At 49.9% G+C, this 13172-nt stretch overlaps 1 long non-coding RNA gene across 1 annotated transcript in view; it reads right to left on the bottom strand.

Moving 5' to 3' along the window:
- LOC119704038 overlaps window positions 1-13172 on the bottom strand; it is a 116308-nt gene that overhangs the window by 68948 nt on the left and 34188 nt on the right. The window contains exons 2-3 of the long non-coding RNA XR_005257818.1: window positions 8356-8488; window positions 5654-5820 (exon numbers count right to left, since the gene is read on the bottom strand). This is a non-coding gene — a long non-coding RNA (uncharacterized LOC119704038). The remainder of the gene's footprint in view (window positions 1-5653; window positions 5821-8355; window positions 8489-13172) is intronic.

A 13172-nucleotide genomic window follows, 5' to 3' on the forward strand; every position in this document is an offset into this window, starting at 1 on the left:
CTTGCTGTCCTACATGGGGCCTCACAGCAAGCTCCAGGGCTCAGGTTGCAAAAAAAACTTATGCCAAAACCTCCTGTGCAGCCCCATCAGCTACAGAAGACAGCCCAAACCCCATCCGCAGCCCCAAAGGGGGACCTCCCCTCCTTCCAGGCCAGTTCTGGAGGAGAGGTGATGTGCCCACAGAAACTCCTTGTTGCAGAACAAGCTGTGGGTAAGAGCAGGTTGTGGCAGAACTCTGCTGTCCCCAGACATGCTGCTTTTCTTTGCAAGCTGTCTTTACCTTAAGAAACCCCAATCACTCTAATCCCTGGGAGTAAATTGCTCCACACACAGCCCAGACAGCTGCTCACTGCCTGGCATTGCCAGCCTGGATTTAGCCCTGGCTGAAGGAGCAAGGAGGAACCAAGACCTGCAGCCAGGTGCTCCTAACCAACCAGGGCAAGCAAGCCACAGCCTCTCTGTGTGACAAACTGGCTTTCTTTGGGTTTGCCTCTCTCGTCAATCCCTTTCCTACCTCCCCAAGGAGCAGGAATGATCCAAACCACATCTCAATGTCTCTGTGTGTCAACACTCTCCAAGATTAAGAAGGGCAACAAAACACAGTGAGCCATAAAGAAAGACCAGAAAATACCAGACTCCAGCCAAGCCTACTTTCACCCTCCTGGAATTTGCCAAAGTACCCGAGCTAGACTCTCCTGTGTGGCCCAGGGCTGGACCATCGCCTTTTTTCTTCCATCTAGTGGGCTCCAGGTTGACTGTTCCTATTGGGGCTATATGTAACTCCATCTGACAGGTACTGCAGCCTAGAGATTTCCCCTTTAAGGTCCTACCCAGCTATAAATATCCTTTTCTTCTTCAGGGAAAGAGCGTCTGACCCAAAGTGTATGAAGCTTCCTGACAGGCTGGGAAAAGAGAAGAGGTTTAAATGTCAGCTAAAACAATCTTCATTTTCTTTTCTAAATTTGCAAAGCTACCCGAGTCACTGGAGTGAGGAATTTGCCTGTTTGAAGTTCAGCCTGAAAATCCTTTTGCAAAATATTTGCTGAAACACAATAATGTTGGAATTGGAGGGGATTAAAACAGCTTCAGTCCTTGCCCCATCCCCCTGAAGCCCCTCTTTAAGAGGGTTTCTGTAAAAGCAGACTTAGGTCCTCATGTCTTGAAGGCATGATACAAAGGAGAGAGGGAAGGAAATAAAAATGTAAAGCTCCTAACATCACTATTATTGAAATGCCTCATTTGACATTTTGACTGTTTCAATTAGCTAACAAGGAACGCTCCACTTAATCCACCCTCAGACACTGAAAGAAACCAAGTCTTCCCCTTCCCCCATCCCAGATCCAGCCTGGCAGCTACTTCCCAGCCTCTGGAGGAATCCCAGCCTGGGTGATGGCTCCCACCCCGGGGCAGCCAGCAAGGCAGACCATACCCAGCCCAATGCTGGCTGACATCAGGGAGCATCCTTCCCTCCAACCCAAGGCACAGCATCAGAAAGTCCAAGGAGGAAGGAAAAGGGCACCCAAAAAGCCCACTGCAAGTGCCTTTCCTTAGCACTTTGGGGAGCACAAGAGCAGTGTGGTACTGTCAGACCAACAGAGGAGCCTCTCTCCCTCATCAGGATTAACCAACAAGGAGCCCTGGCTGGTTTGAACTGCACCGAGCTGAGAAATCACCCTCAATGATTCAGTACCCGCAAGAGAGGATGAAACACTGTGAAAACATTTCCCACCTCCTGCACACGGTTCTGGGCTAATTCGATTGGGTTGGTTTTATTTCTCCAGGATTTATCCGCCGCTGTGATTTTACGCCAAGGAAGCTGAAGTGCCGGGAGCTCTGCTGTCAGCACATGTAACAGCCAGAGCCTTCCTCCACAGAGCCTTTTATGACCTTAAAACACACACACACACACTCCCCATCCCACAGGTGAGCTCCTGCCTGGGAGGGGCACTCCTGGCCATTACAGGGGAGCTGCTCCACACTCCATAAAGTCAGGGCGTTCGCCTTCGGCTGGGGGAGCTCTTGTGAAGATTGATTATCCCACCAGGAGCACTTCCTTTGCTTTGGGCAGAAAAACAATTCACCAGCTCTTCCATGGCTGGGCTTTCACAGACAACTCGGCAGGCACCACCAAGAGGATTTTCTCCCATATTTGGACGAACAGGCAAGGAATGATGCACACAAAGCCACAGAGATGTTGGATGCCCACAGGACACCACCTCATCCAAAACACAGAGGTTCTGGAGGCAGTAGACCCCTACCGTCCCTTACAGGCAATGCTGTCTACCTTTCTTCATATTTGAAGGGATTAAGAGACCAAAAAAAGCCACAGTGCTGGGTTAATGGTTGGACTTGATGATCTTGGAAATCTTTTCTAGCCTTAATTAAGTGGATTTAGGTGTGGAGAGGTACCTGTGACAGCACCTGGTCTAATCCCAAGTACTTTCAGGTCCAAACTGGAACACCTGGAATCTGGCAGGGAGGAGTAGGAGCTGCCTGACAGACTACAGAGCAAGGAAGAAGCAATGCATCAAAAGTCAGCAAAGCCCTTTTTTTGGTGTATGACCCAGGTTTCTCTGTTGCTTCCCACAAGGAAAGTCTGGCTCAAGTGATGGGACAAATCCTGCCCATTTTCTGCCAACCATGACCTCAACCTGTTTGTTCTGCCCCAACTAACAGCAATACTCTCCATGGGAGAAGAGCAAAATCAGGGCATATTTGGAATAGCCTGTTTCACTGCTACTTTAATAACTCCCACACCTGGGAGTCAACAAGGGATGGGATTTCCTCTACCCATGAAAATAAACATCAAAACAATACGAGTGTATTTCTAGGATCACCTCAGTAGAACCTGTCTTCCTTTTGCACGGAAACCAGCTGGCTTTGAGAGCTGTGTCAGATGCTGCCAGCTCAACACCAAGTTAACTTCCATCATGTGGCTCTCCTCAGCAGTTCAGGAAAACATATGTGTGTCAGGCAGCACTTAACTGAATGTGAGACTGTGTGCCAGGGGAACAAAGAGCTTATCCAGGTGCACGAAGGCTTTGTGGGAAACTGCCCTAATCCTCTCCTGAAATGCCTTGGCTATCTTTGAGCTCCTAGCCCCAACAAAAAGCACACACACCATCATAAATAAGAGCTATAAGAAATCCCACATCCCTACATCCAGCCTCTGAGCAGTGCTGGAGTTATGTCAAATAATCACTCCTGCTCAGCTTCACTTTAAACCAGTCCCAGTGCTTCCCTGCTCCATGACTGCTGGAAGGGATCAGTGTCTTTCTGCTTGTTGACAGTCTCCCAAGATCATGGACAGCCCATAAATACCTGTCCTTGTGCCAACATCTGTTTACTCTAAACAATTCTTCTCCCAGAGTGCATCACCTCTTAGCCTTGATTTTGTGAAGCCAAACTCAGGGTGTGATAGGACTTGTGTGATTCTGAATTTACCTGCTCCCATTGGACCTCTTTGGTCTTCAGAAAGACTGGCCACAGCATCCTCATTATTCCTGATCTGGTCTCACCAGTCTAGCTGACAGCAAGGCTAACATTTCCCCCAGCAGCATCTCACTGGGGCTTCCAACAATCCCTGTTACTCCAGCCTTGGCTGTGTCTTGTCATCCTAGTGAATCAGAATGTTCTGAGTTAGCAGGGACCCTCCAGGATCATCCAGTTCAGCTCCTGGTTCTGCACAGGACATTCCCAACAACCCCACCACAGCTGTCAGACTTCAGGGAGTATGTCCAAATGCAGCCATGGAGCTGTGACCACTTCCCTGGGAAGCCTGTTCCGGTGTCCAACCACCCTCTGGATGAGGAACATTTTCCTAATATCCAGCCTAAACCTCCTGTGACACAGAGTCATGCCATTCCTTCAGGTCCTATCACTGTCTCAGCCAAGCTTTGCCCCTCTGCTTTCCCACCACAGAGAGCTGGAAAGGTCCTTAATTCCTGGGAAAAGCAGCTGAAATCTCACCAACTCAGCCCAGTGCCCAGGAGCTCCCTTACCCGTGAATAGAGCCATAACTTCATGGAAAAAAAAAGAAAAAAAAGCATCACTGGGCCTGCAGAAGGGACCTGGCACAACTTCTCTATCCCAGTCTCCCAGACAATCCATAGGCACCAAATACCTGCAGCATCCCAAGCAGAGGAGCCTCCATTAATCACAGCCCTCTGCAGTTAAAGTTATTTAATTCAGAGGTGAGAGAAGCTGCTCAGCTGTTTATGTCCAAGGGTTAAACTTGCCCCAGCCGCACACTAAACACATTTTTTACAATCTGGCAGTGATCCTTGCCTATTAAGCATCTCTGGCTTCAGAGAAGAGGTATTGATTTATTTCACTTTTATGGCTGAAGGTATTTATTCCTATTTGCTTTCTTGCTTCTTCACCCCAGCTGGGATGGGGGAACGAGGAGGAGGAAAAAAAAACATTACAAAGCTGGTGGAGCCAAGAGGTGTTGACTCAGAGTTTTCTGATGGAGGGCACAAAGGCCGGGACAAGGGAGGTGGGGACCAGCTCTGGGGCTGCGCCAGGTTTTGTCACAGCTTTTATTTTTGCAATGAAAAGAGGAAAATGTGTGGCTGGAAGAAAAGGGAATCACATCAAACTTCAGAGGGAAGGCTCCTATCAAAGTTGTGTCCCCATAGGGTGCTTTGTGAGTTAGAGCTTGATTGATTTGTACCAGCTAAGGACCTCAGCAAATCTCTCCTGTGGGAAGAATCTCAACGCTTTCCCATATCTTAAAGCCAATCTAGGAAGGGAGATAAAACCATACAGCTGCAAGAGAGAGCATGGACTAACATCCCTGATTTTAGCCCATTCCCCACACTGCCACTGCCAACCATTTCCAGGCAAGGCTCCCAGGCAGGGCCTCCACTCCGGCGTCTAACACTGTGTTTCCATCTCTTCCTGGTACAACTGATGCTGGGATGTGGCTGGCTTTGTTACAGAGTGCCAGTACAAACAGACTGGCATTTGCACCCTTCCAGATGTTTCTCTGCATGCAGGGAGGTGCCATGAGATGCCTGGGGATGTGATGAAAGCAACAGGACAGTTCAGACCCTCCAATACAGCAGATGCTCTGGCTCATGGCACAACTCCCATCTCACATGCCCAGCTTGTTCTGCCTCCTAGTTGGGAGTTTGCATCTCAGAAATGCCAAAAAGTCATTCACTATGAAAAAACCAATCACATCCCTTTTCAGCAGCATCCAATGTCAATGTATGAGCCTTAAGCTGTGCCACAGAACCTTCTCACAACACAGGACCAGACATAAAGCATCCTGCTCTCCTGTGGCTGTCTGGACTATTTTGGGGACTTGGCTTAGAGGTGAGCACAGCAGTGCTGGGTTACCAGTCAGACTCAGTGATCTTAGAGGTCTTTTTCACCCTTGGAAATTCAATTATTTTGGTTTCAGGCATGTTTGAGGAGAGATTATGCTTTTCACTCCCATGTGCAGGTAATGCAGATTCAACACAAGCCCATGGTTTGTAGCACCATATTGGGATTTCTGGAGGCACAGTTCACATCTCTGTTTCTGAAATCCCATAGCACAGGTTCTGGGGACAGAAAGTGAGCAAAGGCCTGACTAAGACAGGGAAAACTGGGGGGAAGAAGGGGAGGTAAGAGCCAGGGGCAGTGGGGAAGAGGGCAGGAATACCTGGACAGGAGAGATGGAGCAGGTCCAGCTGCAGCAGGGAGAGCTGAAAGGCATTTGAGGGAGGTGGAAGGTGCACTTTGGAAGTTCCAGAGTAAGAAGAATTGGGGGTTTGGAACTCCATACAGAGGAGCAGCAGCCCTGGAGCACAGAGCACTCCAAGTCAGGACCTGAAAAAAAAGACAAAAAATTACAGTAAAAGATTTCTGGACACAGCACAGAGCCACTGAAAGACCCTTCTTTGCACCTCACTGAACCTGCCAAACCCAGAGTCTCCCATCAGTCCCAAAGGCTGCAAATCTCTCCTAGAAGCTTTGTTTATCCTCTGACAATTTAGCCTAGCCCTGAGAAAGCAGAAATTTGAGCTCCCATCCTATCAGTTTGCTTGTCATCCCTCCTGCTTCAAAGAGAAGCCCGTATTTCCATTCGTCAAACACAACATGCAGATAGGGAAGCAATGAAAGGAAGAGGTGGGCTGGTGGCAGCTAGCACGGAGCCGCCACTGAGCGCAGCCAGTTCACGCTTCATTAGCATCCTCTCTCTCCAAGCTGCGAGCTCAGCCTCGCAGTCTGGCCCCACACAGACAGGCAGGCAGGGAAGGAGCACATTTTCCATTTGGAGTCCATCTCCCCCCTTCCCAAGCCCGGCTCACCCCCGTGGAGGCCTCCTTGGGTTCAGAGGTGCACACTTCTGCTGCAGCGTCTCCCGCACGAGTTAAATGTACCTCCAGGCAAACGTCGGGAGCGAGCCCAGTTTGAAACTTACTGTGTTGTCAAGATGATAAGTGCTCTGCCAGGCTGTTAGTCTCTGCTGCCCTTCCTGTGTCTGTTCCCCCTCCCCTTCTCCTCATTAGAAGTTCCCTTGATAAACCAAGGCTGGGTATATTTTTTTTAATCATTTAAATGTTTTCGTAACTTCAAAACATCAACAGCTGCAGGACTGAAAGAAGAATGACGTTTTTGCAGCAGTAAAGACAGAGATTCAGCCTGCTACAACACGTCAGGATGGGTTCATGGACAGGGAACAGCCCCAGTGTATTGCACTCGTGGCCACAAGCAGGAGCCCAGCCTGGAAGTCTCAGTTCCCCACAGGCTGCTGCTGGCTCACCCAGCCTGGAATCCTGACGAGGAGACTGGGAGCAAGTCAGCACATCCTGCAGCCTCATTTACCTCAGCTTGCTCCATTCTCATGTCCTGTATGATCTTCAAAGCCCTCAGCTTCTGTCCTCCACACAACAGCCTTCAGAGCCCCAACCCATGTTTCAGTGAGACTGGCATCAAGGCTGGACCCAGGGTGTGGATGACACTCATAAGCATAACAGCACAAAGCAAAAAGTCCTGAGGAAGGAGCCCACAAGCCAGGCAGGAGCACAGACTGAAGGACAGAATCTGGAAGCCCAGAACACAGGCTAGGGACAGAGCTCAGCAGCCCACAGCACAGTGACTATTGATGCCAGCACGGGACTGCAGTAGCCCACAGGACAATTTGTCTCAGTGTGCTCAATGCCTTTGCCTTCAGTAAATTCTGCCCCTCACAATGTGGCAGCCTCAGGAAAGGGGGGCCAGACCCTTACCCCTTCCTCCAGCACAGGGTGTCCCTCACAGGGAGAGGCACTGAAGGTTGACAGTTCTTGGTTCTCTGCAGGACAGGCAGCAGAGGAAGATCATTACTTTGTTTTTTTCCTTCCTGGCCAACTTCTCAGTCTCTGTGCCTCCATGTCCTTGGATTCCTAATTACTGGATCTTGTAATTTTATTGGTTAAGAGTTTGAGAAGCACAAACCAAGCTCCCCTTGAAAACAAGGTGAAGCACTGAATCTTCCTACAGGCCTTTTCTACTACATCCACTTGCCTGGGTTCCTCACAGCAATAAAATACCACCTTTTCCCTGTTAGGTGTGCTGAAAAGCATCTTCACTAGCAGCCAGCTCCCAGAAGAGCTTGCTTTAAGTCTTGAAGCCACTGAATCAAAGCAGCTTGAGAGGGAAGATGAATTACACATTCTCCTCTTGCCTTCTTTGACCCCAGTGGCTCTCACAGCATCCCCAAGCAGCAGCAAGTCCTGCAGCTGGGGCTAAATGGTCACAGGAGTCTCCCTACCTCACCTGGGCTCTTCCCGCATGGTTCTCCAAGGCTGGCTCCCACTCCTTCCACGAGCACACACAGCATCTGGCACTGGGTCTCTGGCACCAAGAAGCCTGAGCAGGGGCTTCTTGGTACCACTGACAAATAAATAACTATGATTAACTCCTCTAAATGAGCATTCCCATCTTCTAATAAACATCGTAAAAAAGGAGAAATGAGCCTTAATTCACTTTTATTGTCACAACTGACATATTGCAAGATCTTAATTGGACTGAAAAGAGTTTCCAGTAAGGAGATGCTGTTTAACTAACTCATTAGCAGCAGCCTGACAGAGAAGGATGCTCCAGTTTTAGTATGGGAAAAGAAAAAACAGATCCTGCTGATTCCCCACCTGCCCATGCTCCAGCCAGCCTGGGGAAGGAACACAGTAAAGAATCTCTTCTTCACCTCAGGCACACAGCAGTGTGCAGCACACACCCATTCAAACATCTGCCCTGTGATCTCTTCCACCAATCAAAAATGACCGCAAAAAAGTCCCGTGAGCAGCTACTATCAAATTGAAAATATTTGAGTCCTCCACAGTTCCCATCCCTATCCACTGCATTCAGGATATTCAAAAGTACCTGAGCAACAAGGGCTTCACCTCTTGTCCAGCACTGTGTCCACCCTGGGGTTCTCACAAGGTCTTGGGAAGCAAGGCAAGGAGTGTAGCTCCTCATCTGTCTCCCAACAAGCAGAGGGACTGCTTTGCCTCATCTGTAGAGGAAAAATATTAACCAAGAGACTGATAAAAATCACCTCAACAAGGCAAACTTTCCAGCAAATTCTGAACCGTGGGGACAGGAATGGAAAACTCTGTGCAGGTGTCACAGTCAGGCCAGCATCAGCTGCACCCCAGCACCTCTGGCTCGGACAGACAGACAGCTCTGTGCCGGTTGTTCCACCCAGCAGATCTGGAGCAGCGCCTGGCTGGTTTACTCCAGTCTCTCTGTCCCAATGCAGATAAATTTAGTTTTCTGCTCTCGCTGCCTGGGGAAGAGTAGGGAGGGGGAGCTGACATCTTTCAAATGAGACCTTAAAAAGAAGCTGTCTGCATGTCTGGACGGTGAAGAATCCCAGGCAAAGCTTTGCCTGGATGAAAGAGCTCGTTCCAGCACCCTAACCAGGCTGTACCCTAACCAGGCTGCTCCCCAGCCAGAAACAGCTGCAAGCATGACTGGCATTTCTTGCTGTACCCAGGGTGCTCTGGGGGTGCCACCACGCTGTGTGCCACGTACACATGCAGTGACAGCCCCTGCACTTCATTTCTGCAGCTCCTCACAGAGATCTGGAGAACAGGAGCCAGAGCAGAATCAGGAATCCAGGTCCAGATTGCCCATTTTCCATAACTGTCACCCACTCCAGTCACTAGCCCAGCTTCCCTCCCAGAGACACTTTTTACCCTGGGCCTGAAAGCTGCTCCGTAAAGGCAAGTAAGCATTTGATAAGGAAAATAACAGGATGAATAAAACCATGTGTTTGTACAAGAAAGCTTTTGCTCTGATCTTTAGTGCTGCAGTATGTTTTGACCTACTATTGCAAGACTCAGCTACATCTTCCCTCCTTCCAAATGTGACAGAAGGCAAAAAAGAAAGCCACAGCTGATGCTGCAGAGCCCTGTGCTGGGATCCCAGCTGATAAACAGCCTCGGCAGGGCTGCCCACACAGACACACGGATTAAACCCCACACCCTCTGCTCCCCTGTCACCTGCAGGAGGAATTGCATGGGGACATACAGATATGCACACATTCAGGCCTGATTCTCCACTCAGACACTCAGTGAAACACCAGTAGCCTCCAACACAAGGAGAAACACACCCCCGGGAAGATACACTTCCTAATGAGGGCTGACATTTACCAGCTACCACCAGATCCTGTATTACCCAGAATAAAACTTACAGACAGAACCACTCCTGCTTGGACAGGGCCAGTAGCGATAGACCTCAAACCCACCCAACACTTATGAGGAGCTGAGGTTGGCAAGTGGCATCTGCTCTCGTGTGGCATTCAAGGGGAGGATCGATGACTCCAAGTGGCCTTTGTGGTACAGCCTCTCTAGGCTGCCTGGCTACTGTACAACCCTCTTGGCTTGTCAGTTCTGTGTTGGTACAGAGAGAAAAGAGGCTCTAAGCACCAATATCAGAGGCTTGTGGAGTGATGAAGACTCCAACAAGCACTAACTGAGATCTCACCCAGGATTTCACCCAGGACAGGATTAAAACTCCAAGGTTTCTTCCAGACAGCTTTAGCACCAAGTCCTCTTCAGCACAGTCAAGCTCTGAACCACACACAAACCAAGTGCCGTGCCTTTTTGCAGTGGACTCCAAACCCTCTCTGGACATGGCACATCTGATTTACTATTGCTGCCATGGAAGGTGGATTTATTCCCAAACTTATCAGCTGCCAAATCAATGTGAGAGTGTTCACATGGGGATTGCCACAAGCTTTTGTTAAGCCAGGGCAGGAGTTGCACGCTGAACAACCTTTCACTCAAGAGGAAGCAGTGGCCTCACTGCATCACAGTGTGGTTTGCTCATTAGCTACCTCACTCTTGCCTAAATCCAGTGGTGATCCTCTTTGGAGATGGTCCCTCACCTTTCAAAGATGACACAGTGACAGGAGACAAGGAGCTGACAAGGAAAAAAGGACTTCTAAACTTCAACCCCAGCTTGGCATGCAGGACACATGGTAGCAGGTTTATTTTTCCAGCAAGCAAGTTTCCTTTCTTCCAATCAACTCTGAGGCAATAAGAAGTGGGTTTCAACATGGCATAAATCTGCCAGCAGCATATCAAGGCTTCAGAATAGCAAGGGCACAGACAATTGTCCAGTGGAAAAGAAAAAAAAAAGGTCAGAGCAGTAACTCTTGCAGTATTTGTTCCACAAACAGAGAAGGTTTACACAGCTTTTCTGGGCAATTATAGGGCAGGAAATAAATCTCAACAGAAACTCATCTTCTTCTCACTCTTTTTGCAGTCGAATCTCTTTGCCTCCCGCCCCTTGCAATGTCCCCAAAATGCTTTGCAACAAGATGTCAGTTACACAACCCAAGGCTGAGCCCCAAGAGCCGGTGGAGAAGTGTATTAAATTTAATAGCATTGCTCCAGGTAATCTATGACCACTTATAATCAATTGTCCATGCCTGCTGCAGCATGACTGGAGCCATTTTCCCAGGCTGCAGGTGCAGGACTGGCAGAGAAAGCTCCTGCACAGGCTGGGAGCGAGCTGTCTCACGGCCTTGAGAGGCTAAGGGACAGCCAGGCAGCTCACCTCTGCTGCCACACTCCTGCAAAGCCAGGGGCCAAGGTCTGCCAGGGGAGTGGAAAGCCCAGGCATGACGATGCCAACCCCAAAGAGACTATCATCTGTGCTGGGGGAAAAACAAGGAGGAACCAGTCTCTCTCCTTTGGCATCAACTCAAGGAGGCAAGAAAAGGATCACTGTTTTATGCAGAGGGAAATGATGCACAGGGAGATAGGAATGATTTCTCCTCTGCTGTGGCAGAGCTGGAAAATGATTGGCATCTCCTGCAGCCCCTGAAATCCAGTATCCCTTCCCCACTTTGCAGCACCAGCATCATTCTGCTGCTCAAGAGCAGCTCCAGTCTCCTCCACGGTGCTGAAGGGGAGCATGAGCAGCCAGGCCAGGCAGGCAGAGGGTAGAAGGAGGGGATGGAGTACAAGAGGAGAGCTTCAGGAGGAGGGCTTGCTCCTCCCATCATTGCCATACAGGAAGGAAATGCTGTCACTCCCATCTCAATGCTTCCCTTAGTGGAAGTGGTAGGAATTAGCTGAAGAGGAGACTGCCCTAGATCCCAGGTGAGCTGTTGTCACCACACCAGCCAAGTTCAAGAGATCAGGGTCTAGCCTCTATTTCTGGTCCACAGAGTTAAACCAGTTGTCCCACGATGAGGGCACACTTAGATTCATAAAACCCCAAGGAGCACCATGAGTACAAATGGCCCAGACCTTTGCTGATTAAGGTGCTTGCCTTCCCCCTTGCTCAGCTCTCTGGGGGTCTTGGCAAGTTTTGAGTTTTGCTGCCAGCTTCCAGGAGGCCTGTAATAGGGAAGAGTTACAGGACCCCAATCTACATGTGCTGCACTGTGGTGCCCAGGGGCAGGAACACATCCTTGGTTTTCTGAGTCTTCCTCTCCTCTTCTTGACCCCAAATGGGTTGAGTCCATGATAAAACGTGGTCAGAAGCCAAGTGAGATCACCCCCAAGCTTGAAGCAAAGCTATCAAGTGCAGCCAGTGAGGGACAGCAGCCTCCAGGCTCCCTCCATCTTTCTCCCTTGACACTTAAATGGACAAAGAAAGTACCTGTCACCTTGGCACCCAGGAGAGAAGATAAACACAGGCATAGCTTCTGAGGAGTGGTCTCCATTTAGCATCGCAGCAGAAGCCCTGGGAAAGGAGGAGGGTACTGAGCCCAGGATCCCCGTCACTCAGGCAGTGAGCAGAGACAAGTGCAGGAAGGAGGTGACAGCAAGTGACAGCTCCAAGTGTGCAGGAGCAATTACAGTCCTCTCTCCAGCAACATTTTCCTTCCCTAAGCTCCCAGCTCTCCTCCAGCCAAAGACAAGGCCCTAGTCCCCCACAGGCAGCCTCCACACACATTGGGAAGAGCAGACCCCCTGACTGCATCCTCAAGCACACACAGAAAACTAGCTGGGCTTTGTCACAGCAAAGGACTCCCACCACCAAAATCCCTGCTACCCCCCTGACCAACAGGCAATCGTCCAAGCAATCAATCCTGAGCCAATTTCATCATGTGGTGGGGAAGGACAGCCAGAAACTACTGTCCAGCCTGCTGAAGCCGCTGGTCTCATAAGGTCACACAATCCAAGCCACTTTCACTGAGGAAGCGATAAGAGGCAGCGGGGTGCTAAGCTGCCCACTTCAGCCCAGCGTTAATCTCGGAGCTTCTCCAAAGCCTGGCACGAAAGGGATCCATGGAGCTCGCCTGGGAGCAGCGGCTGGGCTCCTGAACAGAAATACTGCCATCTAGAGCCCATTGCCTGGCCTGTGAAAGGGTTTGGGAAAGCCTGTCAGGAATTTCCACACTCCCCAGGCACCTGTGTGGAAGAGAGCTGTCAGAAGGGACGGGGAACCTAGCGTTTGGGAGCGCAGCATGGGCCAGACTCCAGGAGATTGCTCAGAGAGCTTTAAGGGATGGTGCAACACTTGGGTCTTTCTTTTCTCCTTAGGAAAACATGGCCAGGGCTTAGGTAACAATTGTTCCTTCTGCTTTGGGGTATTTGAAAGCTTGTCTTGCCTTCGGCAACCCACTTGGAGAGATGTGAGCTGGGGAAGGTTCTCTGCACCCTTGGGCAGACCATGCTGAGGGGACTGAACCGTCCTGTGGGGAGACACCAAGGCAGCATCACTGCTGTGCCTGT

The sequence above is a fragment of the Motacilla alba genome, chromosome 8, assembly GCF_015832195.1.
Source record: "Motacilla alba alba isolate MOTALB_02 chromosome 8, Motacilla_alba_V1.0_pri, whole genome shotgun sequence".
NCBI classification, from domain to species: domain Eukaryota; kingdom Metazoa; phylum Chordata; class Aves; order Passeriformes; family Motacillidae; genus Motacilla; species Motacilla alba.